Source organism: Amblyomma americanum, chromosome 7, assembly GCF_052857255.1.
Source record: "Amblyomma americanum isolate KBUSLIRL-KWMA chromosome 7, ASM5285725v1, whole genome shotgun sequence".
NCBI classification, from domain to species: domain Eukaryota; kingdom Metazoa; phylum Arthropoda; class Arachnida; order Ixodida; family Ixodidae; genus Amblyomma; species Amblyomma americanum.
In genome coordinates, this window is record NC_135503.1 from 31,396,329 (window position 1) to 31,420,187 (window position 23,859).

At 50.5% G+C, this 23,859-nt stretch overlaps 2 non-coding genes across 2 annotated transcripts; both read left to right on the plus strand.

Annotated features, from left to right (window-relative positions):
• Positions 1–20,107: 20,107 nt before the first annotated feature.
• Positions 20,108–20,179, plus strand: TRNAE-CUC (transfer RNA glutamic acid (anticodon CUC)). The gene has a single exon. It is a non-coding gene; the product is annotated as a tRNA-Glu (tRNA).
• An 8-nt stretch (positions 20,180–20,187) lies between these two features.
• Positions 20,188–20,259, plus strand: TRNAQ-CUG (transfer RNA glutamine (anticodon CUG)). The gene has a single exon. It is a non-coding gene; the product is annotated as a tRNA-Gln (tRNA).
• Positions 20,260–23,859: the final 3,600 nt, after the last annotated feature.

The window sequence follows — 23,859 nt, forward strand, 5'->3', positions numbered from 1 at the left end:
CAATGATATCACTTCTTACACTTATGTATGAATTGTCCAGGAAGCATTTAGTTCTGTGGATGTGCATAAGGCTTGTGTAAAAGCTGTGTAAATATGTAAAAGCTGTTCACTATTCAGACTCTTTTTACTTAGTGTTTTAGGCAATGGAGAGTCATGGCGAATGGCCTTGCTTCATTTTCTCGTGCAGGTGTGTGAACTGCACTTCCACGCAGGCGACTTCATTACGACGTTGTCACACCAAGATGAACTGACAGGGAAAATAATAGAGGTGAAGCGTGACAGGCTACAGTTGAAGATTGATGCTGCGCCTTCTGTTTTTCCAAACTGCCCAAAATACTTGTCCTCAACGCCTGGACGGAGTGAATCGCCAGAGACGAAAAAAGCAAGAAGGGAAAACGCTGCTTTGCAGGAGGCTATGAGGAAGTCACTTCAGTCTAATGAGCTTGAACAGAAAAGAAACAAAGTTTCATCTTACGAGGAGTTCAAATCTAAGTTGCCTGGAATCTGCAACACGAAATTCTGGACCGTTTCTGTCGATGAGCAGTGCGTTAGGTTCCTTCTCATCGAGAATGATCCTTCACCTAATGTGAAATGCGCCTTGGTAGTTCTCCCTGATCTGTCACTTTCTGTTTTCTTGAATGGAGTGAAGCTTCTGTCGCTTCCTTCAGGCAGGATTCTGCCAGCTCAAGTATGCGACACCTCCAGCCTGTCCTTGCTGCTAGAAGAACTCGAGATAGGCTTGCATAATATACCTGAGGTGACGAAAGAGTCGAAACATACTAAAGTATTGCAGTTTGTCGGTTCACTGCTTGCAGACCTCATTGAGGACAGTGATACGACGAAAGAACAGTCTTCTTTGCTGAAATTTCTGGTTGAGCAGATAGAGCTTCTCCTCGCGAAACAGCATGTGTATAGCGCAGAGCTGCTGGTATTCGCCAGTATTTTGAATTCAATTTCTCCTCACGCATATCACTTCACAAGAGCTGCATCAAGAATCATTCTGCCCCATCCTTCCACACTGCGCCGTGTTTGCTCAAATTACAAAGCTGACCCTCTTGTGGAGCAAAATCAACCGCACTGTCTCTCCTACATCCGAGAACGAGTCAAATCAATGAAAGACCACGAGAAGACAGTGACCCTGATGATCGATGAGATCCACATAAAACCATACTTCGACTACAAAGGGGGCACAATAGTAGGATCGTCGGTTCATTCAACGGAACCAGCAACAACAGCCCATGTGTTCATGGTACAATCACTCCTTTCTGCAAACAAGGACGTCATTCACATATTACCTGTGAGCAAACTGAGCGCAGAAATTTTGCACGAGCATGCTAAGAACATAATCATTAATGTTGAGAAAATGGGGCTCAAAATTATCGCTGTGATAACGGACAACAATGCTCTGAACCGCAAGATGATGTCGTTATTTGCTACAAGTCCTCAGGTGAGCATTGTCTATCCCCATCCAGCCGATAACGCTCGCCCTCTTTTCTACGTGGTCGATCCTGTGCATCTCTTGAAGTGCATTAGGAACAATTGGATTAACCAGAAAAACCCTGGAACATGCCTCTATTTCCCTGAAATGGACTTGAGTGGAGCAATGCCCGAAGGGCCTCCTCGTATGAAAGCTGCTTCTTTCGCAGCTGTGCGGCAGCTTTATTCTTCAGAGAAGACGTCGCTTGTGAAGGCTGCTTACAGACTGAACGCAAAAGCCGTGAATCCAACCTCAATGGAGCGGCAAAATGTAAAGCTCGCTCTCGACGTCATTAATCAGTTTGTTTCAAATGCCCTCAGGACACATGGTTCCGCGTTCAAGATTCCTCAAGCTGAGTCGACTGCTCTTTTCATTGACGTTATCCTCACATGGTGGCAAATAGTCAATGTTAAGACCCCTTGCAAAGGCCAGAGGCTAAGGGACAGCATGCAAGACCCTGTAAGGTCTGTTGATGACACACAGTTAGCTTTCCTGAGCGGCGTTGTGGACTGGTTGGACGCTTGGGCAAGAATAAACATCACCAGTGGCTCGCTGACGAAAGAGACTCACAGTGCTTTGCGACTGACATGCTATTCTCTGGTAGAACTCTCGCGCTACTGCTTAGAAGAACTTCACTTCAAGTACGTACTGCTGGGCAAATTTCAGACGGATGCGCTAGAAGACCGGTTCGGCCGTTACCGCCAGCTGGCAGGATCACAGTACCACATTTCCGTGCGTCAGCTCTACGAATGTGAGAAGAAGCTTCGTCTTCAAAAACTTTTGACATTTCCACGCGAGGAAACAGAGTTTGAAGACGTAAGTGAGGATCTTGTCCCATGCAACTTTTCTGTGGCTGTCAGCGACGACGATATTACACACGCCCACTCTGACATGGATGCTATTGTCTACATTGCAGGATACGCTGCTCATGCTGCTTTAAAGAAGCTTTCATGTTCTGCTTGCTTCAGCACATTGGTGATTGAAAATCGAGAGATCGAAGCGGAAAATACTGCCATGATAGCTAACCTGTCGAGAGGAGGGCTGAAGTTTCCCCAGCCATGCACAGTTCACATGGTACTGATGACTAAACTAGTTGCAGAGAAGTTGTCTTTTGGAGCAACCGCGGAAGATTTTCTCTCCTGTAGAAATCAACGTGGTGTCGTGATTTCACAGACGATTTCCCTCCTGGACGAACACGACATTGAGACATGTGAAAATGGCCACACTGCACAAACTCTCCTGCGCTTGGTAGTACGCGTTGCAACCAACGTTGTTCTAAACAACTTTTGCAAACTAAGAAATGATGCCATACAAGACAATGCGCAGCAGAAGGCCGCAGCCCGGAAAGCAGCAACGCTTAAGAAGAAGTAAGTTTTATTCCCAAGCAATAAAAATGCTTTGCGCACACTTCATTGCTGGTGTCTCGTCGTTTTTTATTGTAAGGGTCAGATTAGCTGTACAAATACTCAACAGCGCAACATTATTGTGAGTGTCATTATTGCTGTGTGTGAAAGCTTTAAGCAAAACACAATACAGAATAAAACTAACACAATGCGCAGTAGACGGTGTTTTTTTTTTCAATGTTCACGAACTTCTACTTTAACAACTAGATATACGCATGTGCGGTCTGTGCGGATGGATTTTACCGCACGGCAGACATCATGTACGTGATAGAACCTAATAATTAGATGATTAATTGAAATTAACTAATCAATTTTTTATTATAATGACCAATAATGCGAAATTGGCGGCCGTATGCTAAATTGTTTATTATAAAAAACTGTATTAGCAGCTCGAACTTTCTTGACAATAAGGTGTTCTGCAATAAAAAAAATATATAAAGCAGATAAAATGATAGCCTAAGGCGCGCACAAACTAGCGAATTTCTTTTCTGCAGCAACGACAAAAATGAAAATGAAGGAATCACTTATAAGGCAGCTACGTACGGCAGTACCCGAATAGTGCAGACGGGCGCGGCGCGCTGAAATCGCGGAGCGCGGGGCCTGCACGGTCCCTTGGCGTGACGTCACGCGGCCGGTGGAGAGGCCTTAGCATTGAGAGGGTGTTGCTTGATCCCAGTTGGAGTGGGCGGTGTCAACGTACATGGCGAGCATGTCACTCAGAGTGCGGTTGAACCGCTCAGTCATGCCGTTGGTCTGGGGGTGATAGGCGCTGGTGTAGCGATGAACAATTTGGCATTGCTTGTGCAGGGCCTCGACGGCGTCCGAGAGAAAAACACGGCCGCGGTCACTTAGAAGTTCTTTCGGGGCGCCGTGACGAAGAACAAGACTGTGTAGAATGAAGTGAGCGACATCGTTTGCGGTAGCAGATTTGAGAGCCGACGTTTCGACGTAACGGGTGAGATGGTCAATGGCAACGATGATCCGCCGATTATTAGCCGAAGTAGTTGGAAGCGGGCCATAAAGATCAATGCCGACGCGGTCAAAGGGACGGCCAGGGCAAGGTAACGGCTGCAAAGGAGCGGCGGTGGAGTGGGGAGGTTTCTTGCGACGTTGGCAGGCGGTGCATGACCGAATGTCTTGACGTATGTAGCGGTACATACCTCGCCAGTAGAATCGCTGACGAAGGCGAGCATATGTTTTCAGTACACCGGCGTGGCCGCATTGTGGAGCGGCGTGAAAAGAGGCACAGATTGTAGCACGGAGGTGTCGAGGGATGACCAACAGCCACTTCCGGCCGTCGGGGAGGTAATTACGGCGGTATAAGAGGCCATCACGAACGGCGAAGTGTTGGGCTTGGCGGCGAAGGGTCCGGGTCGAATGATGCGGCGAGGGAGTGTTCAGGAAGTTTAGCAGCGAGGTGATCCAAGGATCCTTCAGTTGTTCGGAGAGCATATCAGGGATGTTGAACGAAGAGAATTCGTAGGCACAGACGAGGGCAGAGGTTGACTCGCATGGGAGTGGTGAACGAGAAAGGGCGTCGGCGTCCGAGTGCTTGCGGCCGGAGCGATAAATGACGTGTATATCAAACTCCTGGAGACGTAAAGCCCAGCGGGCGAGTCGGCCAGAAGGATCTTTGAGGGAGGATAGCCAGCATAGGGCGTGGTGGTCTGTGACGACATAGAAGGGCCGGCCGTAAATGTAAGGGCGGAACTTGGCAATTGCCCAAATGATGGCGAGACATTCTTTTTCTGTGACAGAATAGTTTGATTCCGCCTTGGTGAGGGCGCGGCTGGCGTAAGCGACGACGTATTCCGGATACCCAAGCTTTCGCTGGGCAAGAACTGCGCCCAAGCCCACACCGCTCGCGTCAGTGTGAACTTCTGTCGGACAGGCGGGATCAAAATGGCGAAGGATGGGGGGAGAGACCAGCAGGCGGCGTAAAGTGCTGAACGCGGTATCGCAGGCGGGGGACCAAGACGAAAGTTTCGGGCTGCCGGCAAGAAGCTGCGTTAAAGGGGCGATGATACCGGCGAAATTTCGGATGAAGCGGCGAAAATATGAGCATAAGCCTATAAAACTGCGAAGTTCTTTTAAGGTGGTTGGTTTGGGGAAGTCAGCGACGGCGCGAAGTTTGGCAGGGTCAGGAAGAACGCCGTCTTTGGAGATGACATGGCCTAATATTGTGAGCTGCGTTGCACCGAAGTAACATTTTTTCAAGTTTAGTTGGAGGCCGGCGTCAGTAAGGCTAGTGAGTACGCGCTGAAGGCGGTGCAGATGGGAAGGAAAATCTTTGGAAAAAACGACAATGTCATCTAGGTAACACAGACAAGTTTCCCATTTGAGGCCACTGAGAATAGTGTCCATCATCCTTTCGAATGTGGCTGGAGCATTGCAGAGGCCGAATGGCATCACATTGAACTCATACAAGCCGCCTGGGGTGATGAAAGCGGTTTTCGGCCTGTCGTTCGCTGCCATCGGGACCTGCCAGTAGCCGGAGCGTAAGTCGAGGGATGAAAAATACTCCGCTCCCTGCAAGCAATCCAGTGCGTCGTCGATTCGGGGTAGAGGATAAACATCCTTGCGTGTGATCTTGTTGAGACGGCGGTAGTCCACACAGAACCTGATGGAGCCATCTTTTTTCGTCACCAAGACAACAGGAGAGGCCCAAGGGCTGTGAGAAGGCTGTATTATGCCGCGCCGAAGCATGTCGTCAACATTGTCACGGATGACGCGGCGCTCGCTCGGCGAGACTCGGTACGGTCGCTGACGCAAGGGAGCGTGGGTACCAGTGTCAATTTTGTGAGAGACGGCCAATGCGCGCCCCAAGGAGGGCTGGGAAAGGTCGAAAGAGTTGCGGAAGCGGCAGAGAAGTTCCAAGATTTGGTCACGGTAAGCGGACGGAAGGTCGGGAGCGATGTTACGACGAAAGACGTCGATGGAAATCGGATCGGGCGCTGTCGCACAACAGGCTAAGGCAGTAACTGGGGAGCAGGCACGGGTATCGGAGAACTCGGAAGCAAGAGCAGGGTCCAGTTCTTCAATAGAGCCGAGGCATTCGCCGCGAAGAACAAACGACGGGCAAGAAAATGGGTTGGTGACATAGATGGCGCAGTGGCCATCGGAAATCGAGACAACGGCGAATGGAATGAGGAGGCGCTGATGGCGAGTGGTTGCTGCGGTAGGTGTGAAAAGAACAGGGCCGCTGAGGAAAGAGTCGGGGCGGAGCGGAACGAGGGCTGAAGAGGAGGGAGGTATGTCGGTGTCGGCAGCTACAAGAAGCTTAGCGGAGCGCACAGGTAGGTCACGCAACGAAACATCACACAGGGGAGAAAGCTCAAGTTCCGCACGGGCACAATCAATCACTGCACGGTGGGTCGAGAGGAAATCGCAGCCGAGGATGACATCGTGAGAGCAGGCGGTCAGCACAACAAACTCGATGGTATAGGCGACGTCGTTGATATAAACGCGGACCGTGCAGGCTGCGATGGGGTGGATGCGCTGAGAGGTGGCCGTACGTAGTGAAAAGTCAGACAGCGGCGTTGTCACCTTACGAAGTTTGCGGCGAAGAGCATCACTAATTACTGACACTGCAGCACCCGTGTCGACGATCCCGAGAACGGGGACGCCTTCAACAGACACCGCAATCACGTTTGCAGGAGAACACGGAGGACTTAAAAAGTTGGCAAAACACGCAGTTCTTGCCTCCTGAACTGCGGCAGTCAGTTTTCCTCTGGGAGAGGGTCCGGGCGGCGGAGCATCGGAGAAATGGAACGTCGACGAGGGGAAGGCGAGCGGCGAGTAGGGTACTGGGAGCGATGTGTAGAGGAGGCAGAAGAGACATTAATTAGGCAAGGGCGGCCCGGAATCGTAGCGGAAATTGCGCATGAAATCGCCAGAACGAGGAGATCGCTGACGGCAAAAGCGTGCGACATGGCCCGGAAGACCGCAGGAATAGCATATCGGTCGATTGTCCTCGGTACGCCAGGGGTTCGTAGGGTTTCGGCGGGGTCGACGAACCGGGACCTGCGGCGGGGGTATAGACGGCGGTGGAGCATAAAAGGCCGGGCTGCTAGGGTAGGCGGCAGAGGTGGGCGAGCGCCGTGTACTGGTGACTGCTTCAGCATAGGTGAGCGGTGCTGCCACAGGAGGAGGTGGTGGACTGGATGGCAGAACTGCAGCGACCTGCTCCTGAATAGCACGACGGATAGTGGGCGTGAGAGATGGCGCCAGGTCGTGCGGAGGGCAGACGGGGTCGGGAATGTGATGCAGCAGAGAAAGCTGGCGAGCGATCTCTTCGCGGATGAAGTCTTTAACCTGCTGCATGAACAGGGACTGCTCAGCAGACGAGCCACCAAGGGCCAAGCCAGCAAGACCCCCCGCAGGCGCGCCGGACTGCCGCGTAGATGCGCGTTGCTTGCGGAGTTCGTCGAAGCTTTGGCACAGCTGGATGACGGTAGCGACGGAGGTGGGGTTCTTCGCCAGCAGCATCTGGAAAGCGTCATCGGCTATGCCTTTAAGTATGTGGTTGACTTTATCCCCTTCGGACATGGAGGGGTTGACACGCTTGCACAGGTCAACGATGTCCTCGATGTAGCTTGTGAACGTCTCGGAAGGGAGCTGAGATCGAGCACGAAGACGTTGCTCGGCGCGAAGCTTCCGGACGGCGGGGCGGCCGAAAACGTCGGCGAAGCTCGTTTTAAAGGACGACCAGGTGGGAAGATCGGCCTCATGGTTGCGAAACCATAGGTTGGCAACGTCCGTTAGGTAGAAGAGGACGTTGCTAAGTTTCACGGAATCGTCCCACCGATTGTAAGTGCTGATGCGCTCATAGGAGGCCAGCCAATCGTCGACGTCTTGGTCATCGGTGCCACTGAATGGAGAAGGGTCACGCTGGCGCTGCACCCCGTGACAGAGTACGGTGGCAGGGATGAGCTGCGATGGTTCACTCGGACCTTCCGGCATGGTGGCGGAGACGAGGAGCGTTCCACTTCGAAGTTCCAGGATGAGGACCGGGACGGGAACCGAGGCACCTCCACCAAGTGTCAAGGCGTTTATTTGAAGCACAGGTCGGTTGGTCTTGGTTGACCGGCGACACGACGGGCACACTCACAGGCGTCGTTCGAAAAACCCAGCTGCACTTCGTCTGCTTCTTCGTTGTCCCGCTTGAACTCGTCCGCTTCTTCGCTGCGCTGCGCCTGTCGGTCCCATTACAATATATACTTTTTACTTCGTCTCCCCAATTGTACCTTCAAACCAAGGTGTTCGTGTTCAAGCAGTACGCGACAGCATCCTGTCCTAAACTGTACAGAACAATTTGACGTTACCTACATGATGCGGTATAAATAAGGGTTGGATTTTTCGTTTTCTAGTTTTTGCAAATTTGGCTTTTTTTAGTTTATTACGGAATGCAGTTTTCGTTTTATTTTTTTCGGCGATATGATGTAGCATTCCTGTGCGGTCAAAATTCAGAGTATATTTTGCCAGTTCTGCTGGCCCCATGCAGCTCCTACCAGCCATTAACGCGCATATATGGTCGTAATTACAGCCGTGCTTGATCAAGGAAGTGATGTGATGTAAGAAAACAGTGGTACTTCAGCTCCTTTGTGTGGGAGTTTTTGGAATCTTTGGGCTCGTCTTAATTATCTGGGGACATACTCAATTCTGTGGATTCCTTTGGAAAAGCAGAGGTTATGTGGGGCATCTTATTTGAAGTTGCCATGTTACAGTTGGCCTGTTGCTCTGGGTTGAGTATAAAGGGCCGGGCATCACGTGGTCTGCGTGCTGATAGCAGGGATGAAACTGCTGCTGAATCGTTGCGTCAGATAGAAAGCGACATTTTTTTGTGTGTGCTGTGTCGCTTATGCGCGGTACTTTATGGAGGCTAGCCGACGACGTCTGGCGAGGAGTGGTCTCCCTGCGCACTGGTATACCATAGAATTGCCTGAAAACGCACAACTGTGATATTTAATACAGTGGCGACACCGTTTCACCACATACGCGCAGCATGCTCTCCCGATTCAGTCGTTCCAAAACTAAAATTGCCGAATACAAAATTTATTTACATACATGTGCAATTGCGGTACAACTTCTTGATCAGGGAGCATCTCCGGTTACCCCCACCGCGTGCCTTCAAAAATTTGGAGGACGCTTAAGTTTCGTCTTTAGGAGTAAGGCGCGACAGCGTGTTGCAGCGTAGCCAAGGTGTGCACGGAACGCCGTCGCCCGTTCGGCCATTTAAGGAAAGGACGCCTGTCCCACATATCTCGGTGGACACCCGTACCGCGCCGTAAGGGAAGGAGGAGGAGTGCGAGGAGGACGGTTTTTCGCTCACGGCCAACGCCGCCGACGCTGACACCGGCTTTTCAGCTACACGAGCTCCTTAACTCGCGTTAAAACCTCCTCCTTCCCTCGATCGATTCTCCTGGCACAACAGTTCTTTCATCGTCACCGCTCCGGCGGCAGGTGGTAACTTTGGCCCATTATGTCCTCAGAAAGCCGCGTCTGTGGCGCAGACTTCCCTCACTTCGTAAACAGGCTGGCGGCCCTGTTTGGGATGGCTGCGGGATGATAAGGCGTCCCTTCTGGCAATCCCTCAGTCAGCGCCTCTCCTCTGCCGTCCGTCCGGCGCCAGCCTTCCGAGCCCGTCGCTTAATTGCTCGATCAGTTTTGTGGTAAGTAGCGGCCGCCACACATAAGGCCCGCAGCACATACGCGTCGCTCCTTCTACCAGCTCTTGGGGGCTACACAGCTCCACGCACAACACATACCTTGTTATTTATCTGATCGCAATTCAATTCGGCGTACTTTTATCGCTTTCTGTCGGCTTAAAACGAAAAAGTCCTGGTAAATGTATATATAGATACATTTAGCATAGCGCGTAGCGTACGTACGTTACCGTTGACCATGTACCGCACCCCACCCTTTGCGCACGCGCTGATGGCCCCGACCGGCAGGCTTGCGGCCCTTTGACGGGAACGTGTCCCTCAGGACGATCTGCGCATGCGCAATGGTGGCTCGCGGTACCGCTATGCTAAAGGTATCTAATATGAGATTATATTCTTTGCGACATTGCAGTTAGAGTCTACAGTAATTATAGCAGCGCACGTAAATTGCGACATTTTTATTGTAGCGGGAGCTTCACTAGGCTACCAGTCGAGCATTTCGAGGTACAGGCGAAAGGCCAGTTGTGCGCATGCGCCATTACCATGGCAACCAAGGAGGAGGAGTGGGTGCGCCGCACGCTTCGTCGCCGCTCTTTCTTCCGGAGTCCTTCCTTTATCCCTTCCCTTAGGCGCGGTTCATGTGTCCGCCGATATGTGAGACAGATACTGCGCCATTTCCTTCACCAAAAACCGATTTAACCTTACGGCCGCACCCGCCGCGGTGGCTCAGTGGTTAGGGCGCTCGGCTGCTGATCCGGAGTTCCCGGGTTCGAACCCGACCGCGGCTGCTGCGTTTTTATGGAGGAAAACGCTAAGGCGCCCGTGTACTGTGCGATGTCACGGCACGTTAAAGATCCCCAGGTGGTCGGAAATATTTCCGGAGCCTTCCACTGCGGCATCTCTTCCTTCCTTTATCCCTTCCCTTACGGCGCGGTTCAGGTGTCCAACAATATATGTGAGATATACTGTGCCATTTCCTTTCCACAAAAACCAATTATTAACCTTACGGCCGCGGTCCGCGGCGTCGGTCTCCAAGGCAGGCATCGCATGGATCACACCTACCGTTCCGCTGACCGCATCAAAGTGCACCGGCGTTTTATGAAAGTTTGTTTTTGGGGAAAAGGAAATGGCGCAGTATCTTTCTCACTGTACCGGCGGACACCTGAACAGCGCCGTAAGAGAAGTGATTACGGAGGGACTGAGAGAAGAAAGGAAGAAAGAGGTGCCGTAGTGGAAGGCTCTGCAATAATTTCGACCACCTGGGGATCTTTAACGTGTCCTGACATCGCACAGCGCATGGGCGCCTTAGCGTCTCGCCTCCGTCGAAACGCAGCCGCCGCGTTCTATGCAGGGCCCGGGCCCTGCATAGAAAGTACCTCAATCATCCTGGAGACGTAAACACCGATGCAGCCGATTATAATTTCAACCAAGAGGCTTCCGCCATCTGCGCATCCAAATTCATGCGTCAGAAGGCGAAGAGAGCAGCAGAGACGCTCGAACAGAGAGAGAAACGCCTTGCCAAACGGAGACGCCAGACTGCCGACCGTAATAGACGCCGCATAGCCTCCGAGATCGAGCCTATGGAAGGCGTCGATCAAAGGCAACCAACCGAAGAGAATGTGAAGGCCCGTTGTGTGACTGATCACACCACTCGAGTTTCTGAAAAATAAGCTCAGCCAGAGAAAGGTATCTCTCGCTACGTATATCCTGGCATAGCCGAGCTAAGCCACTGCCATTTTTTTTTTTTTGCAGCGAACGTGATGTGCTGTATTGGGATGGCATTCTTTCTACTGTTTGAGGTTTATTTTGAAAAACGTGCACAAGAATTACACAAGTTACTGTAGTGCACGATGAGGTACCATTGCAAATTCAAGACATGTTTGAGGGCCTCAGATTAGCAATAATCTCATACAATAAATGACAGAGTTTAGAAGGGGATGCAAACAAATCAGCTGGAATAAAGTTCATAAAAAAATAATAGCTGTCAAGCGATGTCCTATGGTATCGCACTGCACTGTGTGGATCCATACGTATAGCACAGTCAACATGATCATGCCACATTCAAGCGGCTTTAAAATAGTATTCAGAACGGCACGAACATGATCCAGAATTGCAGCGTACGTACCATCGTGAATATGCATTAAACAAAGGTAGCGGCAAAGCATACAGTTTTTTTTTTAAATTATCATGGGGAACGGCCAGATTCGACCTTAAAGGTCAACGTGTTTAGGCTGCTATGGCTAAGAATTAATAGAGTTTTTTGCTGTCGCCTTGAGTGATACCAAACTGCAATTCAGAGATGGCCTTCAACAACTTCGCTAGGATCGTCATCGGCTGTGCCATTTCCAGTACAGCGTCTCAAGAGCCTGCCACGCTTCCTTCCCGCCGTAACTCTGCGTTTTGCCGCTCGCGTCAAGACTGTGGTCAAGGGAGTTACGAGGGCTTCGCGAAGGATGTCTTCTGACACGTCTTTAAGGTCCGACGGTGGTTCGAGGTTAGAGCAGTTGGTCAAGAGGCCTACGAAGGTACCGCCAAGCGTAGAAATGGCCCCGGCTGCCTCGGCAGCAGTCAGCGGCCTCTCGTGGGAGCGCCTTCGGCGAGCATTCATGCCGGCCAGGTCCAAGTAGAAGGCGCCGATGAGGAACGCGTACCCTGCCTCGAGTAAATTTTCCGCGCCCCGGTTCTCGGCCTGGTAGATGCGCCACACGAAGTTGAAACCGGGTCCGCACGCGAACCGCACGCGGTTCAACAGGATCCACCTCATGGTTTCACTCGGAAGTCTCGCGGCGATGCCGTCCCAGGGGATCGCCGTGGACATGGACGGCACGTACTTGGCCATGTCGCCGAGACTGCGTGCTGCGTTGGCGGCAGGGACGAACGTCTTGGTTTCGGGATCGTACCCACTGGGTGGCTTGGCCGTCGCTTCGTCGATGCTGCGCTCGTTCATGCAGTTGTCGAACAGCAAGCACGCGGACAGCCTGCTCCAGGTGAGTTTGTCCGGACCCGCGTCGCCATTTCCGAGCACGAATCCGTCTTTCAGATGCACGTCGCCGTCACAATCGGCGGCTCTTTTCCTGACGGCCGCGCGTTCGTTCCTTCCCTTCACTACGAACCTGTACATGGTCCATTCGAGGAGGCCGTCGTCCAACGCCCTGTCGCGGAGTTCCGAGTAGACGCCCCTGTAGACGTTCTCTATATCGATGGGGTTAGGATAAGGCGGAGGGAGGCCGTTTAGATCAAAACCACAGTCGGAGATGCCGTCAAGGTCCATTTCAAGGACATCTTCAAGGGATCCTTCCGACATGGCGCACCAACCTCGCTGCTGTTCAAACCGCTCGGCGCTGGATCGATCGCGACGGCAGTAACACGCGCCCAGGGAGGATAAAAAGAAACAAGCGAAAGATACCGCGCTGCTTGGCTGCATGCAGCTCTGCTTCCGATTGCTGGCAATCATGCAGCAGCGTGACGCATAATGTTATCTCTGCCAGTGTCGGCCTTTTTATCTCTCGCTACGGGTTAAAAACCAAAAAAGAAGCAAAAACCGGCATAGGTTGGAGCAATAATAATACTCAAACATGTATTGTTGGCGGTTGCCAAGCGTAAACGACTATTACATAATTTATGGTCGAATTTCTCTTCCGCTCTGTTTTGGTTTAAACAGCCGGATTATGGCTGTGACGTCGAATGTACAGTGCTGAGCAAAAGTGGAGAGACCACTGCTCCGGGCGCGGGAGGAGCTGCGGGGCAGCACCGCGGCGCTGCCATCTCGCGCAGCACGCTCGCTGCGAGAGTTCTCCGAGTGACTACAAACTTCGCCGTCGCTCTCGCGCAGGGGCTTATCACGCTTGATAAATTAATTTCTAGTGTGCCGTTGGGCTGCTCTGCAGCTGACGGTCGCGACGAAGGGGGGTGCGCATCGCAAAGCACACAAATTCTCTGAAGGGAAAGTAGGGCGAACTGCTCCACTTCTCCGTTTTCGGAGCGCCCTGACGGTTACGCGTCGATGCCGTGCCTGTATCGACATGCTGTTGGAAGGCACGCGCGGCTTCCAGCTCTTCCATCGGTCTGTCTACGAGGCGAGCTGTGTGAACAGGGCTGTGGTCCTGCTGGAAAAGGAAGCAGCAGGAAGGGAGGAAGCCTTCAATGCGCACAAGGGGGCAAATTCCGGATGCCGGAGCCTTTCACTACGACACCTCTTTCTCCCGTTCTTCTTTCACTCCCTCCTTTATCCCTTCCCTTACGGCGCGGTTCAGGTGTCCAACGATATATGAGGCAGATACTGCGCCATTTCCTTCCCCCCAAAACCAACCAACCAACCAATTCCGCCCTTGCTTATGACATCCCAGTCTTTGACAGCGCACCTGCCCAACAAACACAAAATCTCAAAATCTCCCAGAAATATCCCATCGGTACATTTGGAATCTCCCCAGGAGGTGCTCATTTTTCCCGAACACATCCAAAAAACGTCCCCACAACTAGCCGTGTCCAAAACGTTGTGCGTCCCAGTGAGAGCCCCAAAAAGTTAATGCTAGATTTCTCGGCTCCGGCTCAATAAAATTATTCCTTCTTTTTCATGGAGACTTCAGGCATCTAAGCGCACATATATATGTGCCAAATTTCAGGCACATGCTTACGTTATAGGTGGTGTAATACGACTGTCCACTCGCGTGAATGCTTGCTGGCTAGGCCATTCAGACTTACCTGTTTACATAAACTGTGCTTTAACAAGGTGAAAATTATGGCTGGTTGGTGCATGATTTTGTGACGGGAGCAGCGCAGCACGAGACAAAGAGAGAGGCGGAACACGACGCTGAATAACAACCAGATTTTTAATGCAAGTTCGTCGAATATATACATATCGCTCGTATAAGGAAAAGAAAAAAGCATGAAAAACGCATAAGATGTACACGTGGTGAAATATTAAGACATCGCACGCAGATAATCAATTTCTCTGTCACGAAGCGCTATTGAGGGCATGCAGACGCATACGTCGCTCTTTGGTCGGATGTTGAAGGCTTCTTCAATCTCCCGGTCCGTTGATCAAAATATGACGGGATGACCATTGTGTTGATAAGCTGCGTAGCACATTCATGCTCTCTGCAATGTTTTGCTAATTCACTGCTGATGGCGACCTTTAGGAATCTTTTGTGCTCTCCAAGCCATTTATTCAAACAGCCCTTCGTTTGACAAATGTAGGTGCGTCCGCATATTTCATAAGTTTTTTCCGGTGTTTTTTTTTTCTTGCGTTGATTTTTTCTTTGCTCGCTGTTTACTTTGGCGCACAGGCTTCTTAACTTGTTGGGTGCTGACATGAGCACTTTTACAACAGCTCTTGCTCCTACCTTTTTGAGACTGTGGGAAATGCCATTAATGTAAGGAATGACCGCGTACGGCTTCCTTTATGCTGATGTGGTTGTGACATATTTTCTGCCTCTAAGTGCTTGCAGAATCCCTTCTGCGGCGCTAGATAGCAGTCTCGTCGGGCAACCTGCTGCTTTCAGCCGACGGTTCTGGGTGTCAAAAGTGCCTTGAACTTCATGACGACGGGATCTCGTCAATGTGTCATGAGGACGCACCTACATTGGTCAAACAGGGCGCTGTTTGAATGAACTGCTTCGAGAGAACAAAAGATCCCTAAAGGGCGCCATCAGTAGTGAATTAGCAAACCATTGCAGAGAGCATGAATGTGACCTGCAGCTTAGCAACACAATGGTCATCACGTCATATTTTGATCAACGTCATATTTTGATATATTCGACGAACGTGCATTAAATGTCTCTGGTTGTTAGTCAGCGTCGATTCCCGCCTCACTCTTATTTGTTTCGTGCTGCGCTGCTCCCGCCACAACACCATGGAATGTGCTAGATATTTACACAAAAAGGAAATATGAATTCAAAATGTCGCCCGATCCCGCCCATACAACAAATAAATAGCAGCGCAATACAGATGTAATTCCAGTTTATTAGATGTGCTCTTTGCATTTAAATGAATACAAACAGGAGACGCATATGTATGCACCATTTAACACACAATGTACGGAGCACTACGACACCAGCATATAATAATGGCCAAATTTTTCTCTAGCTCTGAGAAATCTGAAAAAGTGAAGCAATAAAAACATAATACAGGCTGAAAGTTGATGCACCTTAAGCAAACATTCTAAAGGGTACAAAAGCATATATGCACACGCAAAAGCAAACAACAACCTGGATGCCATGTAAACAGCAACCTGGGTGCCAAAAGAAAAGAGATGTGCGTACGATACAAATACGTGGTTTCAGGTCACGGATTTTCTGCAGGGTGAAACCTCCCTCTCACTTTGCCTCTCGCACGACCCTCGGAGTAAGCTTGAGCGTGTTATCAGAACAGGAAAAAAAAAATTAATTCTACGAGGCGAAAATAAAAATGAGCATAAACCAACATACCTTAACGACGTTGCCAACGGAAACTCGGGGATGAAATATAAAGGGCTGCAACAGCTGCAACTATATGTATGAATTCAATGCAGCCTTCTGTCCTGCGCCTTCTTACGGCACAGCGAACGCTCAAACATACGCGTTATATCCTCGTTACACTCCCGTTTTATTTTCTTGTGACCAAGTGTGGAGACAAGGCTGCTCCGAGCCGGATGGAAAGGGGGGGGGGGGGGGGCGTCTTGAGGTAGGAGCCCTGGCGTGCCGCACCCATGGTACGTACAGCAGACCGCGCGTGCGGCACAATACGGCGTGTGAGGAGAGATCAAGGTGATCAAGGCAGAAGTAATCCGGTGGGGGTGGGTAGGGAGTCAGCGACTCGAACACAACACAAACTATACCGCTGCGACAGGACGGCAATGTAGGTAGAGCAGGTTAATCCATGGGCACTCGCAGCAAGAGTCTGGTGGGCTTCCGAAGATCTCTCCCGCCTATGACCGCAGTGGACGGCCACGCTGCCACCAACAACGCGCCACAGTCGTCGGAGGCGCTGAAGGATGCAGAGTGCGCGCTAGGAGTCGCCCATTGCCTTGAAATCCGCTGCCGCGAACGACGCCTGGAAAAGCGCCATTATGGTGCCGGGCCGGCCGTGAAGCTGCGCAAAAGACTTGCGATGAGCCGCGCGCAGCTGCACCAGTTCCAAAAGGAATTATGTGGGCACGCCGAGGTGCGCGGGAAAGCTGCCATGAATCCGTAGCTACGAAGTTCACGACAGCCCAGTGGTGAGAGCAAGAGCTGCCGCGCGCTGGGGCTTGCGCGCGAGTGGCTAGGGGCTGCGCGAATACGTGTGCGCAAGTTGGCTTCCGTCAAACGAGGAAGCCAGGCGAACGACGGGAGGCCATTACTGCGCCTCTGCTAGACAGCGGCGCAACGAGGACTTCTGGTAGTTGGAGATGCCTGCAGGGACCGCCGCACCGTGTTGAAGTTGCAAACACTATTGAAGACGGGCACGTTGGTGACCGCCGCTCCAGGCGACGCGATGAAAAGGCAGACCGCCGTCGCCTGCCTGCCTGTAGCATGGAGCCGACAGCCAACGAGAGAGATGCGGGGTGAACTGCGCTTCCTTCGGCTGTTCGAACAAAACTGTCTGATCTCTCAAAACGGCGAGTGAAAGCGCAAAACCTTCTCTCCCCGTAGATTTTGGCGCGCGCGAGAGAGAAAAGGGAGCGAGGAGTCAATTTGTATTTTTTGTTGAAAAGCATTGGTCCCAAAAACGTTCTCCCAGTTACCTTTCTGGGACCAAAATGCTATTTGTTTTTGTTTCTGCTTAACACCCTCGAAAAAACGTTTCTAGGAAATTAGTGGGCTCACTTCCCTTTTGCTTGTGTTTCTATGTCCTGCCTCTACGGCCTGGAAATGTTCGATAAATGTTGTACTGGCACAGGGACATTCCATCCTTTCTGGGCGCTCCTGGGGAGGTACGTTGTTTGCTGGGTTTTTCTCCCCCTAATTTCTCATTCATTCTCTGGATCTGATAAAATTACTCAGTCAGAACAAATGTACTGTCACGTAGTGATGGGTCGTCCACACACTTGTCTAGGCCGCTCAAACAGTGCGCTATGTTGCCTATTTATGACAGTCGCTAGGAATGTTCCAATTGAATGTGCATGCACAACAAGGTCTTGTTTCAAGCCCAGGAACTTATGCACATTATTCTGGAATTGCCTGTTTTCCCGTGGTAAGGCAAGTGTTAAGTTGTTCCAGCTTGAATTTTAGCTGCCAACAATGGCTATGACTGAGCAATACTTGTTGCTGGGCTTGTTGGTTCATGCCAGAGGAAAAACTACTTAAGTACACAAACCAAAAAACAGACCTCCATGTATCACTTCGTCCCTGTCTTCGTTTGTGCACTCAATTTAGTGCGAAAGTACTATTTCACGAGGTCTACCCGGCTCACCAAGTTTGTGTGAAGCTTGACCTTGAAGGTGACCTTGGTAAAACCTAGCATAGCAACAGCCCACGCAGAAATAAAATAAATATTGCCGCGACTGGGCTTCGAACCCGTGGCAGCGTGAACAGATCAGTTTCGTCGCCACTACACGAGGGCACAATATCGCCGTAGCCGATCATGCCTTGTGTTAAACTGCAACACACTCTCGCACTGTGCATTGTATGCCATCGTCTTCATCGACTTCCATCCGTGGCATGGACATGTCAGATCAGCTTAACCTCGATCAGAGTGTAACCCGAGTCTAATATCATCTCTAGATGTGCCGGCGACAATGCAAAGGAAAACCATGGAATATGTCAGTAGCACCGGCTCCTGTGGGCTATGCTAAAATTTGAACTGACAATTTGACGAACCTCGTCACTCTCCTCGACCGTAAGCAAAACTCGTTACGCCATCTTATGCCGTCTTTCATCATTCTGAGAAGCATAGCGCCATATTATTGCTACAAGCACTGCAAAATTAATAACCGGTGAATTTGCATGTTTACAGCAAACGTGTAAGCTCCCACAAAAATCTGGACCACAAAGACAGAAACGGTCGCTGCTCTTACCGAGATCTCACTCTCCAAGTACTCCCACGTTTCCTGAAATGTTGTGTACCTCCGACCGATTTCGTGTTCCGTAGATCTGGCCTGCTTGCCCTGTTTTGCCTTTTTGGGCAGGGAAACGAAACATGCCTGCAAGCAAGAGATAATTGAGGGATGAGGTACGGGTCAGGTTATCATCTTTATATAAGGCTGCCCAATATGAAGACAGCATTTAGTCCTCGAAGGCTCCCAAACTCTCACCCTGAACTAGACAGCAGTGGAGGGCAGAGGATGGCAAAGTAATGAAACGTGAATTTCCGGAAAGAGATAGCAAAGAATTGACCACGAAATGCAGTAATAGAGTGAACTTGGCTGAACCCACAGGTTCTGATTGGCGTCTTACTTGAGATATGCTCTTCAGGTCCTCCATGCTAAATTAACTTTGTAAGCTTGCAGACTGAATAGTCCCACCGCCGCCTCACACTGCTTCCGAAACATGCGGGCTCCAACAATCGGCTCGGCTCGGCCAGGCTATTGGCTGCAGCTAAAATTCTGATAGCCAACGGTAGCTAACGAGACTTTTGATGGCGCCTCGCTTAAAACATGTTGTGGTAAGTCATGTTCTGACTCGCTGTGGAAAGCCTGCGATTAATTTAAACCATCTGGAGTTCTTTGGGGCGTGCTGCCATTACGTCGTTACACACACGCGTTTTTGCATTTAGACGGAAGCAAGCATGCAGGCGGGAAACTCGGCACTGGAAGCGGAACGTATGTGCTCAGGTAAATTTTCAGGATTCCCAAAAAGGCTCACCTACACAGCAGCATGGAGTCGGCATGTGCTGTGTGGCTTGTGCAGTGCACATCTCATTTTTAGGCATCCCGTTCAAGCCACGATAGCCACCAGAGCCACGATAAAACGTACGGCTAATGTCTTCATGCAGTGCCACGGAAAAGCAGGAAAAAATTGTCAGAATGTGTGCATTATAGGATAACGACGTCAGTTAAGAAAAATGAGAAAGTAGCTGAACAGTGCCACAACCAGATAAATGATGCGAACCGTACGTAGAAAAGTGGCGGTACAGAATTGAAATTACGATTATAATTAAACCAGGGAGAAGTAAACAAAACATATATATGTTTATTAACAAAACATCTGCAATGGTACCTCTGTACGATCGGGACAACTTTGAATTTCAGTCAGTGCAGGGGTAGGAGTTATAGCTATATGGAAAGGGACCGGGGCTCGTTTTTTTTTCAGTTTTTGTTATGAAGAGTGCATTAACGGGACGAGCATTTGATAGCGGCCGAGGAAGAAAAACTCGATGCTGTGTTCTGGATGCAGAGAGGACTGTAATTGGTACATTAATTTGTAGCTGTGCTACTGGTTGTCATGAAAACAGGATCAGAGAAAGAAAAAGACACCAGACGCAGTGCGTGTAATGGGCAGTAGTAAGACACACTGAAGACCAAAGGGAAACACTGTAATACATTTCTATTCCCTGCTTCTGTGTACACTGCCGCTCTCCCTCGCAAATTCAGTACCTCCAAATAAGCAAAAAAAAAAATGACGCGCATCTAGCTCTGAAATACTTCCGCCTTTGGGTCGTCAGTGTGTTCCGGCGTGGTCTAGTGGCTAGGATACCTGGCTCTCACCCAGGAGGCCCGGGTTCGATTCCCGGCGTCGGAATGTATTGTGGTCTCATGGTGTAACGGTTAGCACTCTGGACTCTGAATCCAGCGATCCAAGTTCAAATCTCGGTGAGACCTCAATTTTTTTTCTTTCCATTAAAAAAAAAAGAAATATGCATGTCAATGAATATAGAAATTCGATTAGATGGAGAGAAAACCAGCGGGCCCCATGTCTTTTTTTTTTCCTTGTTAAAGTCTATACAACAGTTAAAAAGAAAACCTTATCAAAGAACGCTTCGGACATTTTCTCCCTTATTATTCTCCCATCGCCTTCCATTTTCGTTCGCTGGTCTTTCTCCTGGCCATTTATTTGTCTGCGACCTTCGACGGACCTCATTCACGCGACGGATCACGGCGGGCTCTGTAAAACGGTTCATGCCGTAAAAACTATATATATATATATATATATATACTTCGACTCCCCAATTGTACCTTCAAACCAAGGTGTTCGTGTTCAAGCAGTACGCGACAACATCCTGTCCTAACCTGTACAGAACAATTTGACGTTACCTACATGATGCGGTATGAATAAGGGTTGGATTTTTCGTTTTCTAGTTTTTGCAAATTTGGCTTTTTTTCGGAGTTTATTACGGAATGCAGTTTTCGTTTTATTTTTTTCGGCGATATGATGTAGCATTCCTGTGCGGTCAAAATTCAGAGTATATTTTGCCAATTCTGCTGGCCCCATGCAGCTCCTACCAGTCATTAACGCGCATATATGGTCGTAATTACAGCCGTGCTTGATCAAGGAAGTGATGTGATGTAAGAAAACAGTGGAACTTCAGCTACTTTGTGTGGGAGTTTTTGGAATCTTTGGGCTCGTCTTAATTATCTGGGGACATACTCAAGTCTGTGGATTCCTTTGGAAGAGCAGAGGCTATGTGGGGCATCTTATTTTAAGTTTCTACGTTACAGTTGGCCTGTTGCTCTGGGTTGAGTATAAAGGGCCGGGCATCACGTGGTCTGCGTTCTGATAGCAGGGATGAAACTGCTGCTGAATCGTTGCGTCAGATAGAAAGCGACATTTTTTTGTGTGTGCTGTGTCGCTTATGCGCGGTACTTTATGGAGGTTAGCCGACGACGTCTGGCGAGGAGTGGTCTCCCTGCGCACTGGTATACCATAGAATTGACTGAAAACCCACAACTGTGATATTTAATACAGTGGCGACACCGTTTCACCACATACGCGCTGCATGCTCTCCCGATTCAGTCGTTCTAAAACTAAAATTGCCGAATACAAAATTTATTTACATACATGTGCAATTGCGGTACAACTTCTCGATCAGGGAGCATCTCCGGTTATCTCCACCGCGTGCCTTCAAAAATTTGGAGGACGCTTAAGTTTCGTCTTTAGGAGTAAGGCGCGACAGCGTGTTGCAACGTTGCCAAGGTGTGCACGGAACGCCGTCGCCCGCTCGACCATTTAAGGAAAGGACGCCTGTCCCACATATCTCGGTGGACACCCGTACCGCACCGTAAGGGAAGGAAGAGGAGGAGGAGTGCGAGGAGGACGGTTTTTCGCTCACGGCCAACGCCGCCGACGCTGACACCGGCTTTTCAGCTACACGAGCTCCTTAACGCTATCGCGTTAAAACCTTCTCGTTCCCTCGATCGGTTCTCCTGGCACAACAGTTCTTTCATCGTCACCGCTCCGGCGGCAGGTGGTAACTTTGGCCCATTATGTCCTCAGAAAGCCGCGTCTGTTGCGCAGACTTCCCTCACTTCGTAAACAGGCGGGCGGCCCTGTTCGGGATGGCTGCGGGATGATAAAGCGTCCCTTCTGGCAATCCCTCAGCCAGCGCCTCTCCTCTGCCGTCCGTGCGGCGGCAGCCTTCCGAGCCCGTCGCTTAATTGTTCGATCAGTTTTGTGGTAAGTAGCGGCCGCCACACATAAGGCCCGCAGCACATACGCGTCGCTCCTTCTACCAGCTCTTGGGGGCTACACATGCTCCACGCACAACACATACCTTGTTATTTCTCTGATCGCAATTGAATTCGGCGTACTTTTATCGCTTTCTGTCGGCTTAAAACAAAAAAGTCCTGGTAAATGTATATATAGATACATTTAGCATAGCGCGTAGCGTACGTATACGTTACCGTTGACCATGTACCGCACCCCACCCTTTGCGCACGCGCTGATGGCCCCAACCGGCAGGCTTGCGGCCCGTTGACGGGAACGTGTCCCTCAGGGCGATCTGCGCATGCGCATTGGTGGCTCGCGGTACCGCTATGCTAAAGGTATCTAATATGAGATTATATTCTTTGCGGTTAGAGTCTACATTGCAGTTAGAACATTGCAGTTAGAGTCTACAGTAATTATAGCAGCGCACGTAAATTGCGACATTTAGATTGTAGCGGGAGCTTCACTAGGCTACCAGTCGAGCATTTCGAGGTACAGGTGAGAGGCCAGTTGTGCGCATGCGCCATTACCATGGCAACCGGGGAGGAGGACTGGGAGCGCCGCGCGCTTCGTCGCAGCTCTTTCTTCCGGAGTCCCTCCTTTATCCCTTCCCTTAAGGCGCGGTTCAGGTGTCCGCCGATATGTGAGACAGATACTGCGCCATTTCTTTTCCCCAAAAAACCAATTTAACCTTACGGCCGACCCGCCGCTGTGGCTCAGTGGTTAGGGCGCTCGACTAATAATAATAATTGGTTTTTGGTGGAAAGGAAATGGCGCAGTATCTGTCTCATATATCGTTGGACACCTGAACCGCGCCGTAAGGGATGGGATGAAGGAGGGAGTGAAAGAAGAGAGGAACAAATAGGTCCGTAGTGGAGGGCTCCGGAATAATTTCGACCACCTGGGGATCTTTAACGTGCACTGACATCGCACAGCACACGGGCGCGGAGTTCCCGGGTTCGAACCCGACCGCGGCGGCTGCGTTTTTATGGAGGAAAAACGCTAAGGCGCCCGTGTGCTGTGCGATGTCAGTGCACGTTAAAGATCCCCAGATGGTCGAAATTATTTCCGGAGCCTTCCACTACGGCATCCCTTCCTTCCTTTATCCCTTCCCTTACGGCGCGGTTCAGGTGTCCAACAATATATGTGAGATATACTGTGCCATTTCCTTTCCACAAAAACCAATTATTAACCTTACGGCCGCGGTCCGCGGTGTTGGTCTCCACGGGAGGCGTCGCATGGATCACACCTACCGTTCCGCTGAACGCATCAAAGTGCACCGGCGTTTTATGAAAGTTTGTTTTTGGGGAAAAGGAAATGGCGCAGTATCTTTCTCACTGTACCGGCGGACACCTGAACAGCGCCGTAAGAGAAGTGATTACGGAGGGACTGAGAGAAGAAAGGAAGAAAGAGGTGCCGTAGTGGAAGGCTCTGCAATAATTTCGACCACCTGGGGATCTTTAACGTGTCCTGACATCGCACAGCGCATGGGCGCCTTAGCGTCTCGCCTCCGTCGAAACGCAGCCGCCGCGTTCTATGCAGGGCCCGGGCCCTGCATAGAAAGTACCTCAATCATCCTGGAGACGTAAACACCGATGCAGCCGATTATAATTTCAACCAAGAGGCTTCCGCCATCTGCGCATCCAAATTCATGCGTCAGAAGGCGAAGAGAGCAGCAGAGACGCTCGAACAGAGAGAGAAACGCCTTGCCAAACGGAGACGCCAGACTGCCGACCGTAATAGACGCCGCATAGCCTCCGAGATCGAGCCTATGGAAG